The sequence below is a fragment of the Pteropus medius genome, unplaced genomic scaffold (genome assembly GCF_902729225.1).
Source record: "Pteropus medius unplaced genomic scaffold, Ma_sr-lr_union100, whole genome shotgun sequence".
Taxonomy (NCBI): domain Eukaryota; kingdom Metazoa; phylum Chordata; class Mammalia; order Chiroptera; family Pteropodidae; genus Pteropus; species Pteropus medius.
In genome coordinates, this window is record NW_024340701.1 from 6,869,167 (window position 1) to 6,877,183 (window position 8,017).

At 43.3% G+C, this 8,017-nt stretch overlaps 1 pseudogene; it reads left to right on the top strand.

The window, feature by feature from the left end:
* Window positions 1-4,525: 4,525 nt before the first annotated feature.
* Window positions 4,526-4,644, top strand: LOC120581559 (uncharacterized; annotated as a pseudogene).
* Window positions 4,645-8,017: the final 3,373 nt, after the last annotated feature.

Genomic DNA, 8,017 nt, shown 5'->3' on the forward strand with positions numbered 1-8,017 from the left:
CTAGAGCCACATATTGAGCTGGAAGTAGAGTCAGAATTTGAATCCAGGTTTCTGACTCCCGGTTCAGTGCTCTTCTTGTGAAGAAGAGGCGAGACCTCAACACACCTTCTTGCTAATAAGCCAATGGGGAAAGAAAACAAAAAACAAAGCAGGCCCTCCTAGAAGCTGGCAGGGGCTACCTGTCCCACTCTCTTCAATAGAACTTTTTGAATTTTTCCAAGAAAAGGTTTTGACCCAATTGCATGCTTCACTGACCAGCAGGAACCTGGAGATTAAAACCACCCTCCTGGAGACTTGGGATAGGGAGAAATCATGCTTAGCTGAGAAGGTCCAGGACATGAATGCAGTACATTTAGTAGGGGAGTTCAAGGCACTAGAGTCCTCTCCCTCACCTGTGGCCTCTTGGGCACTCCTTCGCTTTACCCCGGGCTTTTTCCTCCAGCCCTCAGTAAGTGAGCCCCTCTTTGAGTTATCACAGTGCTTGGCACATAGTAGGTGCTCTTTAAACCTTGGGTAACAAAAGAATGAATGTGTACATTTGCATAAATATTCATTCCATAAATACCAATGTCCACTCTGTGCCTCCCTATCTGTTAGGGTGGGGACCCAGAAACAATTAGACAATGCCCAGGTCTCACAGACCACAGGATCCTCATCTTAGTATTCACCACATCGGGTGAGTTTGCTAGTAGTTTCATCGAACACTGTCAGAGCTGGAAGGGCTCTCAGAGACCTATTCCTTTCAATTGTCTCATTGTACAAACGGGGAAACCGAAAGTCAGAGGAACACCAATTCTGGTACAGAGAAGAGCATTGACTAGAAGGCAGGACAGCTGGGTCAAATATTAGCGGGCAATTCTCATCCTCTCTCTAGGCTTTGTTCTCCCCGTGTGTAACACCGGGCAAGAGTCGCTGCGCCATCCGGCACAAAAGGCTGTTCTAGTGCAGAGCTGTATCTCCAAGGAGGCCTTTCTCCAGGGAGGAGGGAGCTTTCTTTGTGAAACCCTCGTTTTCAAAACCTCCAGCTCAGGGTTCCCAAACCCCGCCTCCTCGCCTGGCCGCCGTGCGTTACCATGGAGACCGCAAGCCCCTCGCAGCTCCCTGCTGTTCCGCACCCCACCCCCTTCGCCATCTCTCTCAGCCGTTTCTCGTGTGACTGCAGATCTCCCCCAGGGCTGATAAACTCCCGAATTTACCCTGGACAGGAATTATCATCCCCTTTTGAAATCAGGGGAAACTGAGACCTAGAGAAGAGCCGGGATTTGCCCCCAGGCTACCCGAAGCCGGTCACTGGCAGAATCCTATATACAGATTTCCTCCACGTGGAGCACCTGGACTTCACCACAACCACCCCTCTGTGGCATTATGCGCTCTTAACCAGGGAGTCTTATTTCTCCTTTTTTTTTTTTTTTTTTTTTTGTCTTTCCACATTTTGGTAGTTTAACTTTTTATTCTGAGAATAACAATATGTTCTGACTAAACCTCGAGTGACTTGAAGTTCAGTCTTTACATTAGTGACTTTAAATCTATTCTTGGATATGTTGTTTAAGTCCTTTGTGAACTGAAAATAGTGCTGAATGATAAAACCTGACAAAAAGCTACTGCAGAATGCACCAGCCTTGATTATGCTGATGCAACAAAGATAATCACATTTTAGTGCATCACAATATGCCAGAATGCATTAAGAAACACAGTACACAACCATGCAGAATTTACACAACAAACATCTAAGAATTTGGACACTTTAGACCAAGTAGTTCAGAGTGTTTCTATAATTCTGGAAGACAAAGGTATCCAAACCTTGGCATACGAAAATAGAATTCATCCTGTAAAGCTGCGTTCCAGTCTCAACTGGCTCATTTTGATATGCACTATACTTAACCTGAAAGCATCATAACACCCACTACTCATGTGATGGCTATAGAGATGTGAAAGGACTTTGGAAGTTATGAGATATTCAGCAGATGTTATTTATTGTTTAAATGAAGGTTGGAGAAGGATCTCCTAAATTTTTTTCCAAGGGCCTCCAATGTTCAGATCGTTAGATTCTGAAATTTTCTATATTAACATATGTGATGCTAAAGGTCTATGATTCTAGAATCCTGAGTCTGATTTTAATCCCAGAACCTTATGAATCTGACATTCTCTGATTCCATGCAAGTGTGAAGGCAAGGTCTGAAGGCCAGGGCAGGGTAGAGACCCAGGTCAGCAGGATGGTCCTAAGCCCCTGGGGAGGAGCAGCTGTCCCTGCTATCCATGGACTCACCAACGAGCCATAGCCTAATTCCCAGCAGACCTGTCTTTAGCTCATCACCCTCCAGCCAGCTTTCCTTAGGGCCTCATTGCCTGTATTATCCATATTCATCACACATTTTCTCCCATCAGGTCCAATTAAGCCACTTTGCTAACACTGCAGTAATCAAAACCTCTCTTGATTAGTAGGCCTAGCAGAGGTGGCCCCAGTTTAGGATGATTCCACTTATCCCCTTTGGACTCTCACCCTGTACCCCATTACCATCCCTCTATTGCTCCACATCTCAGATCAGCATAGTGGCTACAAGAGCATTCCTTTCTGCAGGTTCTGGTACATGGTGTTCTCTCCCTGATGTCCGCACAGGCAGCTGCTGACTCACCCCAGATTGCTGATGTACCAGGTATCTATGTTTTCAGATGGGACTGCTCCACTAGATAGATGCACCAGCATGTGCACATGTGAGGATACCACCAGACCACCATCCCTCGGCTGCAGACTTAAGACCTGAGGTCCAGGCCACTACTTTTTACTGAGTTACCTTGAGCTAGTGCCTTCCTCTCTGTCTAAAGAGAGTATTCTGGCCTGTGGGCCTCAAAGGATGTTTTGAAGCTTTTGGATCAGTGAATCACCAATAAATTGTTCAAAAATGATGTGTTGTGATGTAAAGTGATATCTTAATACCATGTACCACTAAGATGTTTATGGTCAGCCTTATACCAGCGCCACTGCCTAGGTGAGGTCACTTACTTCTCTGAAACTGTGTGTGTGTGTATGTGTGTGTGGTGTTGTGATTTTTTTTAGTGCTTACATGGTTTACTTTATACCAGTCAGGATTCTCAGTTGCAAACAATTGAAACAATACTTAGCAAAACTAAGCAAAAGGGGCTTTTTTGAAAGGCTATTTGAGGGCTCACTGAAATGATGGGGAGATTGGAGAGCTAGACAGGAATCAGGGGCAGCTGTGCACAACCAAAGTTCTGCCACAGGAATTCTGTTTAGGACAGACTCTACCTCGGGCCACACAGCTACTTGCTGCTTACCAGTGCACTGCTGGGCTCTTGTACCCACTACAGCCACCTGAAGTAATCTCTGGCTGTCCTCATCCCTGTGCTTAATTCCCACCAAGCTCAAGGCCCAGGTGGGGCACCAACCTGGCTAAGCCCAGGACCACAGGGGTCAGGGGAAGAGCTGCTGCCTCTTTCAGTTTTCACATAGCTTGGAATTCCTCCTGATAGGAAAACTGTTTGGATACTGGGCAGCCAAAAGCATTTAATGTCCATTATAGCCTTCATCCATCTGTCAGGAAATACTGTTTTACAGATGAAGCAACTGAGTCTCTAAAAGGTTTACTTACTGGTCACCCAGCTAGTAGGTGGGTGCATTATCACTCGCTTCCCAGGAATAGAAGCAACAAATGTATGTAGGTAGTCAGCAAAAATTAATTCCCTTTCCCTCTCAGGAAGAGCTCTTGCTGGGAATGTTTGCTCAGCCATGGAGAAGGTTTTCAAAGACTTGTTCACATTTCCTATGATTCTGGGGCTAGCCCCTAACTTCCTGGCAACACTCCCAGTTTTAATTTATTCCAAGTGATTTTTATTCAGTCAGATCATCACCACCACCACCACCACCACCAGCATCATACTGCTTTTAGCACATTGGAGCTTCACAAAATCCTGTGAGGTTAAGTATTACTTCAATTTACCAAATGTGAATACTAAGCCTTAGAGAGGTTTAGTGACTGTCTCAACCTCACAAAGCAAGTCAGCCCAAATCATATCTAGATATCCTGTCTCCAGAGTCACATGGCCTCTCTTTTAAAGGAGCAGCCTGAAGACAGGACATCCAGGATTCTACATAGACAAAGAATGTCAAGGCAGGAAGAGGCCTTAGAAATCTTTGCATGCTTTCTCCCTTTTCACTGTTGGAAAAGCTGAGGCCTAGAGTGAGGAAGTGCCCTGCCCAACCTCACATAGTGCCATCTGTGAAGACTCTGTAAAAGAGCCAGGGTTTGAAGACAGTTCTCTTACCTCCCTGTTTAGTGAGCAGTCCCCACACCATTATGGAGCTCATTTTAAAGCCTATGTAACTGAGACGGATACCAGGAAAGTACATGGCCCACCCAGCTATTGTGATGAGGACCAACTTAAGGTGTATGCCCAGAAGAAAGGACATGATAGCAGGATGGCTGGGAGGTAGAAGACTTTGCACCTCCAGAAAATCCTGTTTTCTCATAATCAGGAAATCTCTCCCAACATTAAGAGGCAATTATCAGTCTACGGCCATGCCACCCTGAACATGCCCGATCTCGTCTGATCTTGGAAGCTAAACAAGGTCGGACTTGGTTAGTACTTGGATGGGAGACCACCTAGGAATACCAGGTGCTGTAGGTGTTTTAAAAAAAAGAGCCAATTATCTTCTCCTGGTTGGCATTGATTGCAACAGTCTTAAATTTGTGGGTTACTGGAAAAGCCGGTGAGGAGGGTCTGAAGGCAATTAGATTAGACCTGGACAGATCACACTTGTGCAGCCCAAAGAACTAGGCAGTTTGTGATCATTAGCACTTTGATCTGAGGCCCACACTTGAACACTGGGGAATTTCAATGCACCTTGGCCCTTGAGGCAGCCTTCCCACCACACAGATGCCAGTACCTACCCCCGCCCAACTCCTGGCCAGCAGCTTAGCCAGAGTACCCTAGAGTAGCCGCAAGGTTGGCATGCACTCTGGGCAAACCCTGAACAGGCACCGAGAATGAAAGTAGGCAATGTAGTCTACTGGGTTCCTAAGTCTGCAAGGTATTTGAGATCTATCTCAAAGGAGAAGGGCATCTCAGTGTGAAATTGACAAACTCATTAGCCAGCAGGTGCCCATTAGTGAGCGTTCTAACAGCAAATTGGTTCTTTATCATGACCTTATAGGGCATTGGGCTAGGGGATACAGGAGATTTAAAGGCTGAATCAGATAGAGGCCCTTCCTTGTGGTAAAACTAAGCAAGGAGGATGCCAGCACATTTGGAAGGAGGAGTTCTAGAAACTCAGTTACACCAACATTCCAAAACACACTAATATTTTAACACACTAATGTTTCAGCATACCACATTCTGTCACCTTGCTATTCCATTATGGGGGCCATTCCACCACACCAATGTTCTCTCTGCCATTCCAAAGTTCGGCCCCACCAACATTCTGCCACACCATCACTCCAACATTTTAAAATACCAGCACTACAATTCAAACTTTCAACCTTCCAACGTCCTTCTACTAAAAACATGTATTTATTTCTTGGTTCACTTATACCAATGGCTCTTAATATTTTGAGGAACATAGACTCCTTTAAGAAATTATTAAAATCTATGGCTTCTTCCTCCCCAGGCAAAAAAAAAAAAATGTACACATAAATCTTATATATCATTCCAGATTTTCAATGACTCACAGCAAAATCCATGGACTTTAAGTTAAGAATGATATAATTTTACCCTGCCTTAATCCAGAAAGACATTTAAAGTAAAACAACATCATTAAGTTTAAGATAGGATAAGATAAGATTGAAAAAACAAGATAGGGACAAAGCAGAGGCTGGAATGATGCAAAAAGTGCAGAACATAGTGATCTACACAGCTAAATCTGTGTTCCACATATTTAGCAATGACTTCCAGCAGCCAAGGCAAAAAGGGAAACCTGTTTACTTGTACAACTCACAATATTCATGAGATAAAAACAAACCACTTTCTCCTTAGGGGACATACAACTATTCTTGGTATGAATACCAGACAAGAATTTCTCCTGAGATCCTCATAAAGTATGATATAATGACTATGGCCTCAACAGGGCTCTCACAATAGAATCAGAGATGTGTTATGTGGTAGGGTGACCAGCTTGTCCTGGTTGGCCTAGGACTTTCTCAGTTTTAGCACTGAAAGTCTTGAATCCCAGAAACCACCTTAGTCCCAGACAAACTGAGATGGTTACTCACCTTATTTGTGAGTTATAGTTCAGTCAAAGCTTACCTAGAATAGGTTCTAAAAAATCATGTATAGTGCTCGCTTTGGCGGCACATATACTAAAAAATCATGTATAATCAAAATTATCCTTGGAAACCCTTTTAATCACCCATAAAGTAAAACTATAGAATCATCTCTCAATAGCACAGCCAATTTTCCCTCTAGCAATGAAATTGACAGCTGTTTCTTTGTTGGGATAGCTGATGAAGAGATTGGTTTGCTTTGGGGCAAGATATATCCTTAAAAACTAGAATCAAAAAAAAAAAAACTACTAGAAGCACATTCAGCATGGCGAAATGCTCACACACTGAGGATTTTATGAGGCATGTAGGAACTGATACCAATGGAAGGAACAACAGATTTACCTCTCTCATCCTGGGGCATATGCTGAATAAGTAAAACAATATTTAATATATTATTGGTTTCTCTCTTTCCATCTCTTTTTATTCACAGCAAGTAAAACTGAATTTCTGTAAGTTAAATATAGTACCTATCTCATAGGGTTATTGAGAGAATTAAAAGTTAATATTTACAAAAGCACTTAAAACAGTATTTGACACAGTGCAATTGTTATATTGTTGTCAAATATAGATGTGGTGGCACTCTACTGTATGTCTTACAGCAATCCTGGATATAAGTTGATGGCAATTTGGAAAAAGACATTCTGTGTCAGGGACAAGGTCTAGGACCTCAGCCCTTTATAGTTGCAACTTCATGAAGGGATGCTTTCTGAACTTGTGGAGTTGAGGGACTGTCTACCTTCAGACAATTCTCCCCAAGCACTGGTTTTGAGTTTGAGATCTTAAATATGAGTGGCCATGAACACTTATGGGTGAGAATCTTGCCCCTTTCAGTCCATTCTTTGGCTTAGAAAATTCCCAAACACCATCTAGAGAGCAACAACTCACTGAGCTCCCCCAGGTGTCCAGACTGCACACCCTTCCCTGCAGTCTGTCCTGATCTTGGGGCAGGTGGCCAGGGCTGGCTGGGATCTGTTCAGAGGCCAGAGTGCTGAGCTGTCTTCTACACAGACCAATTAACCACTGAATGTAAAAACATTTTGTATACGGTGAAATGCTGTGCAGATGTGAGAGACCAGGATTAGTATACAGTGGTGCTGAGTTCAGAGCTCGGAGAGATGAAGAGACTGGAGTTTGGGCAGTACCAAGGGAGGTGAAAGGAGAGGGCAACAGGCAGTTAATTCAGAAGGCCAAGAGTGGACATACTTGATACTTAATTATACTGATGCCAATAATTGGTAAGAAATCCCAAAACAGCTGGGTTCCTTAATCCTCCTCCAGCCAGAGCACACATTTCCCAGAAGCTTAGAATCTCAGAGATGAAAGAAACAATAATTAATTGATTAATTTAACAAAAACTCACCAGATGCCTACTGTGGTATAAGCACTGGGCATAATGATCACGAAGTCTGACCTAACTCCTAAGGTGAATCTCCTTGAAAATTCCTTGACTACTGGCCAAATCCCAGGTCCACCACTTACTGACAATATGATCAGCAAGTCACTTACCTCTTCTAAGGTTCAGTTTACACATTCATTGGATGGGAATAATGCTGAATAATCCCTATACCATAGGATTGTCCTGAGGATTAACTAAAATAACTAACAAACCTTATATATATATAGTATTGAGTATATGTCAAACACTGTTTTAAGTGTTTTCCCTTTGTAAACTCATTTAATAACAATAGTCCTGGGAGATAGGTACCATTCTTATCCCCATTTTCCAGATGATGAAACAGAGG